The 11659-nt window shown below is 41.3% G+C and overlaps 1 long non-coding RNA gene across 2 annotated transcripts; it reads left to right on the plus strand.

The window, feature by feature from the left end:
* Positions 1-2504: 2504 nt before the first annotated feature.
* On the plus strand, positions 2505-11261 carry LOC120852623. 2 transcript variants are annotated; one of them, XR_005718598.1, is made up of 5 exons: positions 2505-2869; positions 5203-5327; positions 5987-6173; positions 6350-6484; positions 11225-11261. It is a non-coding gene; the product is annotated as an uncharacterized LOC120852623 (long non-coding RNA). The 2 variants fall into 2 exon arrangements; XR_005718597.1 differs by lacking the exon at positions 11225-11261 and having other exon boundaries at positions 6350-6562.
* Positions 11262-11659: the final 398 nt, after the last annotated feature.

Below are 11659 nucleotides of genomic sequence, written 5' to 3' on the forward strand. Positions count from 1 at the left end.
AAACAAAAGACCGATAGAAAAATGAACAAAGGAGAAAAGTGAGTCACCAGAAAAGAAAACATAAATGGCTCTAAACATATGAAAAAAATTCAATTAAAATACACTGACAATACTTTTCACCTATGAGATTGGTAAAACCATGAAAATTTGATAATACACTGAATTGGTGCTCTGCAGTATAAAAAGTTGTATACGCTGAACAAGCCTATCTTGGATTTGCTATAGTATCACTGTTTAAAATTCTGAACCACAAGAAAATGTTTTAGCTATTTTTAAAAATTAAAGTAAATTGTTGAAAACTGGAAATTCTCTTGGCTGTCCAGTGGTTAGGGCTCCAAGTTTCCACTATAGGGGCAGGCACGGGTTTCAGTCCCTGTTCAGGGAAATAAGATGCCACATGCTCTGTGATGCAACCAAAATAAATGTTTTTAAACTTACCTGTTGTAGCTTATCATGGCTTTATTCATAATTACAAAAATAAAAACAACCCAAACTCACCTGTATTCATGGGCTCAGGCTGCTGTAACAAAATTTGACAAACTAGGTGACTTAAACAACAGAAAGTTATTTTCTCACAATTCTTGAAGTTGGCAAGTCCAAGATCCAGGTGCCAGCTGATTCAGTTTCCAGTAAAGACTCTCTGCTTGACTTGCAAGTGGCTGCCCTCTCTTTGTGCTCACATGACCTGTCCTGCGTGTGTGCTGGCGGAGAGAACTTGTCTCTTCCTCTGCTTAGGAGGGTACCAGCCCTGTTAGGTTAGAGCCCTACCCTTATGACTCCACTTAACCTTAATTAAGGTTATAATCAATTTAACCTAAAGGCCTTATCTCCAAATACAATTATATTGTGGGTTAGAGATTCAACATATTAATCTGGCGGGGGGGGGGGGGCGGGGTACAGACACAATCAGTTCATAACAGCCCTTTAACTGGGCAAAGAATACACAGAAACTGGTACCTTCACACAGTGAACCCTTACTTCAAGCCATACATAAAAATTTCAGCAATGTCTGACTCTGCGACCCCATGGACTGTAGCCCACCAGGCTCCTCTGTCCATGGCAGGCAAGAATACTGGGGTGGATCACCATGCCCTTCTCCAGGGCATCTTCCCAACCCAGGGATCAAACCCACCTCTCTTGCGTCTCCTGCATTGGCAGGTGGGTTCTTTACCGCTGAGTCTCCTGGGCTTTCCAAATGATAAAGCCAGATTTGAAAGGCTATATACTGTATGTACCCATTTACGTGACATTCTGGAAAAGACAAATCTAACAGATCAGTGGTTATAAGGAATGGAGAAGGGTTTGACACAAGGGATATAGAGGAATTTTTATTTGCTGTGATGGAAGTATTCCATATTGTGTTGGTTATGGTGTGGTTACATGGTTGTGTGTATGTATAAACACTTACAAAACTGAATATTAAAAGGGCTGAAATTTGCTCAATCTAAATTATATTTAGTTTTAAAAATGAAAAAAAATAAACACCTATTCTGTATCCTATACCCTATCAACTTGTCATCATAAGGTAATACTGTCTGATACTAATATAATAGTTCTTTCTACCAAGGATTTCTTATTTTTTTGTTTTTTGTTTTTAAATTTAACAGAGCCTTTCAGGGAAAGATAGTGACTTAACTAAAGCAATGAATCTCAGTGAAAGTTTAGGGAAAGATTTTTTTTTTCCTTGTGGGTTAGGATGTCCTTTGTGTAACCCCACAAACAGAAAGTCACTAACTGAGCCTCCAAGTCCATGAACTAATTATATTGCTATCAAGGTTAAAGTAGAAATCTGTGGAAACAGCCCTGAGCTTTCCTCCAGGGGGGCCAGTTTTTTAAAAAACAACGGACAAAGACATCAAAGGAATTCTGAGCGCTTGAACCCAACCTGCTGCGTCCTCTAGCAGCACCTGCTCAGAGGAGGAGAGCTACGCTTCTGTCTCTCCGTTGATTCCTCTGCTTGTCCCCGCACCCCAGCCTCTCCATTTTCCTGCCATCTGCCCAGTGTCCCCACAGCAACCAGATAGCATTCCTACCATGTTTTACCACCAAAAAAGAAAAATAAACTGGTGAGCAAAGTCCTTCCTTATAGCAACATTAGAATTTTTTCTAACTTTACCAAGCAGGAAATAACAGTTGAAAGTCACAATCTCTAGTGGGACTTCTCTTAGTGAAAAATACTAGCACCATATTGATAGGCTATCAGTTATAGGGTGTAACAAATGTGCAGGCAGATTCCCTAGGGAGTTTCTCCATTTATTTGATATGCAGTGAGATATTTTATTTAAAATTTTTTAGGGAATCATCAGACTCTAAATCATCAGACTGGAAAGGTGAACTGTAAAGGATGAAAACAAAACCTACTTTCCTCTAAAATGAAATCTCTCACCCTGCTGCTCATACTTTGCGACCCCATGGACAGAGGCCGGGCTCCTCTCTTCATGAAATTTTCCAGGCAAGAATACTGGAGAGGGTTGCCATTTTCTACTCCAGGGGATCTTCCCAACCCAGGGATTGAACCTGCATCTCTTACATCTCCTGCATTGGAGGCCGATTTTTTACCACTGTACCACCTGGGGAACCCAACCTTAGATTCCTTTATCAATTCCTCAGTAGTCAGCTTTATACACTGTGGAAAGACAGGTGTGAGTCTGTTACCCAAACTGTTTCCAAGCTGATGAATTCGTCTGAAAAGTAGATGAGAGTGGGGCTGGGGATATGTAAATAAATGGTCAAGATTCCTGGACTAGCTCTGGACCTCTGTTCTACAGGACCTGAGCCTCCAGCCCTTACTGTGAGTCTGAGGTCTGTGTCCGTCAGGTCGGCCTGCGTGGGAAGAAGGTGCAGCCACTGGCAAGAACACCTCTGCCAGGTAGCTGGTGGTCAGGCAGCTGCGCATGCTCATTGCTGCTCTGTTACTGCAGCTGCAGCGGCAGCTCTGCAGGGCTTTTGTCAGGCCTGGGCTACTTGATGAAACCCACATCTACTCCTCCCCACTCCTCTCAGCCCTATTTTTAGGATTCCTTAGCAACGGAGCAGCCTGTTATTCTGTAACTAATATTTTGCATTCCTGATTCCATTGCTACTGTTAGCACCTCCTGCTTCCCCCAAAACCTATGCCACACTGTCCCTGCAAGTTCTCCGCCCCTCCCGACGCAAATGTATGTCTTATTGCAGGTTCTCCAAGAGCAGGAGAAGTACATTCAGCGTCTCTGCTCTGTGACTCGTAAGTCCTGGATTCAGGAAATTCTTCAAGCTTTAATTGCTTCCAACAAAGTTGAGCCCTATTCCCAGCTCTCCATCTTCACCAGAATTGAGGAATAGCCAGTCAACATGCCCTCTGTCATAAACTTTCATTTTGCTTAACCAGAAACAAGAAAAGCATGATATTTTTAAAAATCAATTATCTGCTTTGGAAAAAGTCAGAGGGCAAGAGAGCTGCATCTGTGACCCCGCTATGGGAGGAGGTAAGGGGAGAATTTCTAAGTCCCCAGACTTAAGGAATTCTGCCATTTTTGTTGTAAATCAGAGAAGCATTTGTGTTACAATTACAAGATAACATGACACAGTGGAATGGGAGGAGGCGGGAATCTCTGCCTTTTTAAACTCAGGATCATTTATAATCATTCAGTCTTGGCAGGGCTAGTTTTCATCTATCACTCCCTCTTACTAACAGCTTGTTCCTATTCTTAGCTTGCTGGGAATGTTTGACTGTGTGATGTACTTTGGGAAAATAAGCTAGAGTCAATGAATGTGCAAAGGAAGAAGCTCATTTTATAGATATTTAAATTAAGATAGTACTAATCTTAAAACTCTAGTCTATCTTCACAATAAAATCCAAATTTAAGTTATATACATATATATGAACGTCTCTTTCTAATGAAAAGCGATTCTTCTTGTCTTTGCCATGGGAACTTGGCAGTCGTTCTGCGAGCTTTCATGAGGCCCCAGCGTAGCTTCACGTCGTGCAGTGTGGGTTCTAGGCTCACTGGTGGGAGCTCCGTGCCTTCGTGTGGCAGCTGGTATGCTCCACTGAAGAATTTGTCCTCTGCGGACACTGAAGCAGGACGTTCTTTGGGGCATGCCCTTCATTTTCTTGCCAACTCTTTGAAGCTTTGCCCAGTGCAAAGCTCACACAGTGGAATGACAAGATGGAATTTGCATCAGCATGAACTCTGTGAGCCCATGAATTATAAACTCTTTTGATATTGATTAGAATAATATTAATTAGAAAAACCTTGCTTCGACACCAATTTCAGCTTAATAAACTAAAGATAGAAAATTAAAGAAAGATGTTGTGGGATTCTGGGTATATTCGAGCCGCCACTTGCCTCAAAGAGCCCCGTTTGACACAGAATATTACATGCTTCCTAACGACCCACTGGAGGAAGTCACCATTTTGACTGTTACCCCTGAGATTAAGGTATGTGTAGATTTCACACTTTATAATTTTGCCATCAGACTCTGTCTTTTAGACATTGTCATCTGCTCTTGTCAAATGCTGTGGATAATTATATTCTAACAGCTTCAACCATATCACTCTTGCCTGGAAAATCCCATGGGCAGAGGAGCCTGGGAGGCTGCAGTCCATGGGGTTGCTACCAGTCGGACACGACTGAGCGACTTCACTTTCCCTTTTCACTTTCATGCATTGGAGAAGGAAATGGCAACCCACTCCAGTGTTCTTGCCTGGAGAATCCCAGGGACGGGGGAGCCTGGTGGGCTGCCACCTCTGGGGTCACACAGAATCGGACACGACTGAAGCGACTTAGCAGCAGCAGCAGCAGCAACCATATTAATATATGTTTTTCAAAAAAAGTATTTTAATTCTCATCTACACCTACCAAATGATGTAAGTAACTTTTATTGTTATATAAGATAAGCCAAAAAAGATCACTTTTGCATCAGCCAGCTATAGGTTTGAACAGAACTATTTAGGTTATTTGCCTTGATTTTCAGAATCACTTTGTCCAGCTATCACTCTGGTAGTTTTAGTCACATGCTGCTTGGCATAACCCCACCCATGTGGTTCCCTGGGGACCTTAAGGACCCAGAAGTCTTTGGTCCCCTAAATCTAGAGGTTTTCAGTCAAGGGGCTAGTGAGGCAGAAGTGGAGACTAAACCTCGCTGCCCTCCTCCCCTCTGCAAGTTTTTCAGTCCAGGAAAAGAGTTCATCCGAGATCTGACTTGTTTTCTTGGTTTTAGCTCCACGCTCTCTAGGACTGCTTTTCCTAAATTCTAGCATCAGGATCTGATGGTTCTGTGTAATGGAGCCCTCACCCATCTTCTCCGTGCCTACAACTCTCTGCCTCCTCCAACAGGAACAAATGGTAAGCGTTGTGTTTCTCCAAACTCAGCAAGAAACACATTAAATTCTGCTACCCAAAGGGGCCATTTTGTTCTTTTACTAAAGGCAAGTCCATCATCTTCTTTGTTTAATACCTGAAAAGCCAGTTTGTGATAGTGATTTATGGGTAACACACATAGAAACAATATATCTGAGTAATTCCTTATGGTGAGATTTTGCCAAAATGTCCTACTTCATTCGTATGTAACTCCTGTGAGCTAATTTGTGAAATAAGATTTTGGCCCTAAGCACATTTCTTAGAAGTAAATAAGAAATTTAGGTAAAGATTATGCAAGTTGCTTTGAAGCTACTACTGTACTCCCTCATCTATCACTTTTAATAACTGTTTTTAAAACACCATGTTTTGAAGGGAGCTTTGTTTTTCTCAGCTCCATCTCCCATCTGCTACATTTAGTAACAAAGCCATAATCTGGGGTTTATGATATTAGTTGCTGTGGAAATTAATGTAATGCTATGCTCTCAATGTTTTACTGAGACAGCATGGATCAGTAAAGGGGTTTGAAACATAAACAATAAACTATAGTAAGCATTTGAGAAAAGTGAAACATTCAATGAATGGAATCAATTTTAGAATTAATTAATATGTGCTTAACTTTGTACTCACATACTGTTTGGTTGCAGGTACAATTTAAAGGATTAGGTCAAAGAAAATTCTGTTAAAAAGGAAAAACACCTATTACTTGGGAAATGAAATTGCACACAAAAGAAGAGATGAAGCTATTGTATTTTAAAGTGGCCTCTATTCTATGTCCCAGGATAAAATGATTTGACAAAGATAACTGATCTGTCTTCTGCCTCAGAATACTAGGTTAGTAATACTTGGTTGTGTGTGTATGTGTTAGTTTAGTATTCAGCACTAAAAGAAATAAACTACCAAATCATTAAAAGTGGGGAGGGTGAACTAGTGTAGGAGGAAAGAGTCCTGTTACAGAAGACTTTTCTTGCTTTAGTAATTTTCTTAAAGCCTTTTATTCCTGCAACTAGACTGGAAGGAAACAATGCCTCTCATCCTTAGCATCTGCCTGCCTTCCCATTCCCTCCAGTTCAAGATCCAACAAGACTAGACCTGAGCCTTTCTCCAAGCTTCTTGCCTCAGGGATTTACTAAACCCTGGAACTAGTGAGTAATTTACAACATCCATGTCAAATGACAATAACAAAAAAGGAAACTACTCTTTTCTTGTCCTATATGCAAAAATAGATGGTAGGCATAAATGTGTCATACAACTTATTAACTATAAAACTTCTAGAAGAATTCATAGGAGAAACATGTGACCTTGAGTGAGGCAAGTTTTTTTATTTTTTTTAAATTAATTAATTTATTTTAATTGGAGGCTAATTACTCTACACTATTGTGGTGGTTTTTGCCACACATTGACATGAATCAGCCATGCGTGTATCTGTGTCCCCATCCTGAACCCCCCTTCCACCTCCCTCCCCATCCCATCCCTCAGGGTCATCCCAGTGCACCAGCCCTGAGCGCCCTGCCTCATGCATCGAACCTGGACTGGCGATCCCTCTCACATATGATAATATACATGTTTCAGTGTCATTGTGCCAAATCATCCCACCCTCTCCCTCTCCCAAAAGACTGTTCTATACATCTGTGTCTCTTTTGCTGTCTCACATATAGGGTCATGGCTACCATCTTTCTAAATTCCATATATATGTGTTAGTATACTGTATTGGTGTTTTTCTTTCTGGCTTACTTCACTCTGTATAATAGGCTCCAGTTTCATCCACCTCATTAGAACTGATTCAAATGTATTCTTTTTAATGGTTGAGTAATACTCCATTGTGTATATGTACCACCGCTTTCTTATCCATTCATCTGCTGATGGACATCTAGGTTGTTTCCATGTCCTGGCTATTATAAACAGTGCTGCGATGAACATTGGGGTACATGTGTCTCTTTCAATTCTGGTTTCCTTGGTGTGTATGCCCAGCAGTGGGATTGCTGGGTCATATGGCAGTTCTATTCCCAGATTTTTAAGGAATCTCCACACTGTTCTCCATAGTGGCTGTACTAGTTTGCATTCCCACCAACAGTGTAAGAGGGTTCCCTTTTCTCCACACCCTCTCCAGCATTTATTGTTTGTAGACTTTTTGGTAGCAGCCATTCTGACCGGCGTGAGATGGTACCTCATTGTGGTTTTGATTTGCATTTCTCTAATAATGAGTGATGTTGAGCATCTTTTCATGTGTTTGATTGCCATCCATATGTCTTCTTTGGAGAAATGTCTATTTAGTTCTTTGGCCCATTTTTTGATTGGGTCGTTTATTTTTCTGGAATTGAGCTGCAGGAGTTGCTTGTATATTTTTGAGATTAATTCTTTGTGAGTTGCTTCATTTGCTATTATTTTCTCCCATTCTGAAGGCTGTCTTTTCACCAGCAAGTTTTTTTAGATAGAGCACGAAAAGCATATTTTATTAAAAAACCAACAACTGATCATTTAGACTTCAAAATGTTAAACTTCTCTTCAAAAGAGACTGTTAAAATGAAAATACAAGATACAGACTGGGAGAAAATATTTGTAAAATGCACATCAATTAAAAGATTTGTATCCAGAATGTGTAAAGAATTCTCTAAACTTAAAAACAAAAGATACATGTGCCACCATATAGCTATTAGAAGGACTAAATCTGGAACACTGACAACCCCAAATTCTGGTAAGGATGTAGAACAATAGGAACTCTCATTAATTCTTGATGGGAATACAAAATGGTACAGCCACTTTGGAAGACAGTTTGGCAGTTTCCTACAAAACTAAACATACTTTTACTATACAATGCATCAATCATGTTGGTATTTACTCAACGGAGTTGAAAACTTAAATCCATGGGAAAACCTACACACAGATGTTTATAGCAGTTTTATTCATAGTTGCCAAAACTTGGAAGCAACCAAGAGGTACTTCAGTAAATGAATGAATAAATTAACTGTAATAATTCATATAACAGAATACTATTCAGCTGCTGCTGCTAAGTCACTTCAGTTGTGTCCGACTCTGTGCAACCCCATAGACGGCAGCCCACCAGGCTCCCCCATCCCTGGGATTCTCCAGGCAAGAACACTGGAGTGGGTTGCCATTTCCTTCTCCAAAGCGTGGAAGTGAAAAGTGAAAGTGAGGTCGCTCAGCCGTGTCCGACTGGTAGCGACCCCATGGACTGCAGCCTACCAGGCTCCTCCATCCATGGGATTTTCCAGGCAAGAGTACTGGAGTGGGGTGCCATTGCCTTCTCCCACTATTTAGCACTAAAAGAAAAAACTACCAAATCATTAAAAGACATGAAGGAAACATCATGCCTATAACTAAGTAAGAGATGAGATGGTTGGATGGCATCACCGACTCAGTGGATATGGGTTTGGGTAGACTCAGCAGTTGCTGATGGACAGGGAGGCTTGGCGTGCTGCGGTTCATGGGGTTGCAAAGAGTCGGACACGACTGAGCGACTGAACTGAAGTAAGAGAAGACAATCTGGAAGAGCTTCATACTATGTAATTCTAGCTATGTGACATTCTAGAAAAGGCAACTCTATGGAGAAACATCATTGTTTCTTGAGGGGCGGTGAAGGGGTGGGTGTGTGTGTGTGTGTGTGTGTTAGACACTCGGTCATGACTGATTCTTTTCGACTCCATGGACTGTATAGCCTATTTGGTTCTTCTGTCCATGGAATTCTCCAGGTGTGAATACTGGAGTGGGTAGCCAATTCCTCCTCCAGGGGGTCTGCCCAACTCAGGGGTCAAACCCGGGTCTCCCACATTACAGGCAAATTCTTTACCATTTAAGCCACCAGGACAGCCCATGGTGGACGTATAAGCAAAGCACTGAGTTTTAATGTCAGTGAAAATGCTCCATATGATATCCTAATTATGGTTGTATGTCACTATATATTTGTCCAAACCCACAGAATGTACAACACCAAGAATGAACCCTGAGATAAATGTGAACTTTCGGTGATTGTGTTGTGTCACTGTAGGTTAATACTTGGTAACAAACTTATGTAACATTTTCATGAGTGATGCTAATAATGGGCGAGGTGATTCATGCAGGGAGTACTTGAGGATATATGGAAAATCTCTGTGCCGTCCTCTTAATTTTCTCGTGAACCCAACTCTGCTCTCTAATACACTATGTTAAGTGAAAGTAGCTAGCCTCAAAAGGCTACATGCTGTATGAGTCCGTCTCAGTGTCGTTCTGGAAAACAAAACAAGAGGATAGGAAAGTGGCTAGAGATCGGGAGAAGGGCTGGTCACAAACAGGCTCAAGTGAATTTGGGGAGATGATGGAAATGTCCTATGTCTTCATTGCAGTGGTAGTTGTGTGACTGTATGCATTTATCAAAACTCATAGAACGGTACCCTATGGTGACTTTTACTGTATATAAATTATACCTTTATTTTTTTAATGTGAAAAACGAGCAAAAAAACCTAAAACGACCTCTGCCGAGCGTCATCATGTTCACTGTTGCTGGAGACTGCTGGCTCCTTAGCTCTCTAAAAGTAAGGTCACCAACTAACTCCATGAATATTTGTGACTCCAGGTCACAATAGTTGTGCAATGGGTTGTCTCTTATCTTGTAGAGAGCTGCTGACTGATGAGGAAAGACGAGACAGGGAGAACTTTCTTTTTCCTTTCTTTCTCTTCTTTTTCTTCCTCCATTTTCTGCTTTTTTTTCACCAGCTCTTTTCCTTCACTTCTTTTCCCTATTTATCGGTCTGTGTGTAGCTGAAAGGGGTCTGCTAGAGGCTATGGTGAGTGGGGCAAAGGGAAGCATTCGATCTGATCAGTAGTGTATTAGTAAATGGTTAACAGCCAGCTTTCTGAAGCACACATATTAACACACAGGCAGATTTATTTTAACCTCTGATATAAAGGGTACAGAACACATAGTTTTCAAATACTAATAAAATTGACATCATTCTTTAGTGTTAATTCCATATAGCCAGTTGATTTCCATCAAATGTTTCACTGATTTTTTGCTGAACTTTGGTATCTGTAGGCTTCCCTAGTAGCTCACTTGGTAAAGAATCTGCCTGCAATGCGAGAGACCCTGGTTTGATTCCTGGGTCAGGAAGATCTGCTGGAGAAGGGATAGGCTACCCACTCCAGTAGTCTGGCCTAGAGAATTGCATGGACTGTTTAGTCCATGGGGTTGCAAAGACTTGAACATGACTGAGTGACTTTCCCTTTCTTATCTGTAGCCAACATACCATTGTAAATAATAAACAAATGTAGTTTTGCAAGAATCTTGGCGGATATTTTCATTAACAGTAATGATTGAGATGAAAGTGAAACAACAGAGATATGTGTTGGATCTTGACTCATTCATCAAGGACCTGAGTGACTTGGATTAATTTGATAGTTCTTGAGTACTGGAGGAAGAGTTCCTTGAACTTTGTGCTGGTCACAATATAACAGTTATAGACACAACATTTAAAAAATTTTATTCTACATTGTTAACATTTTCTCTGTTACTATACTATCAACAAAAATATGTGAACCCAAATTTGGAGCTTTCTTCTATTTCCATGGTTTAAATACTCTCACCCTGAAGGATTCCAGACTACCAAGGTGAAAACACTGGATGAAGAGACGTCCTCCAGCACACCATTATACCCTATTTCCACAATGCAGATGCAGTAGATAGAAACAGCATCAGGAACACAGTTCAGTTCAGTTCAGTCGCTCAGTCGTGTCCGACTCTTTGCGACCCCATGAACCGCAGCACACCAGGCCTCCCTGTCCATCACCAACTCCCGGAGTTCACTCAGACTCACGTCCATCGAGTCAGTGATGCCATCCAGCCAGCTCATCCTCTGTCGTCCCCTTCTCCTCCTGCCCCCAATCCCTCCCAGCATCAGAGTCTTTTCCAATGAGTCGACTCTTCGCATGATGTGGCCAAAGTACTGGAGTTTCAGCTTCAGCATCATTCCCTCCAAAGAAATCCCAGGGCTGATCTCCTTCAGAATGGACTGGTTGGACCTCTTTGCAGTCCAAGGGACTCTCAAGAGTCTTCTCCAACACCACAGTTCAAAAGCATCAATTCTTCGGCGCTCAGCTTTCTTCACAGTCCAACTCTCACGTCCATACATGACCACAGGAAAAACCATAGCCTTGACTAGACGGACCTTTGTTGGCAAAGTAATGTCTCTGCTTTTGAATATGCTGTCTAGGTTGGTCATAACTTTCCTTCCAAGGGGTAAACGTCTTTTAATTTCATGGCTACAATCACCATCTACAGTGATTTTGCACAGGCACTAGCAAAACGTAAATGATTAAAAATGATGACT

Source organism: Oryx dammah, unplaced genomic scaffold (assembly GCF_014754425.2).
Source record: "Oryx dammah isolate SB20612 unplaced genomic scaffold, SCBI_Odam_1.1 HiC_scaffold_26, whole genome shotgun sequence".
NCBI classification, from domain to species: Eukaryota; Metazoa; Chordata; class Mammalia; order Artiodactyla; family Bovidae; genus Oryx; species Oryx dammah.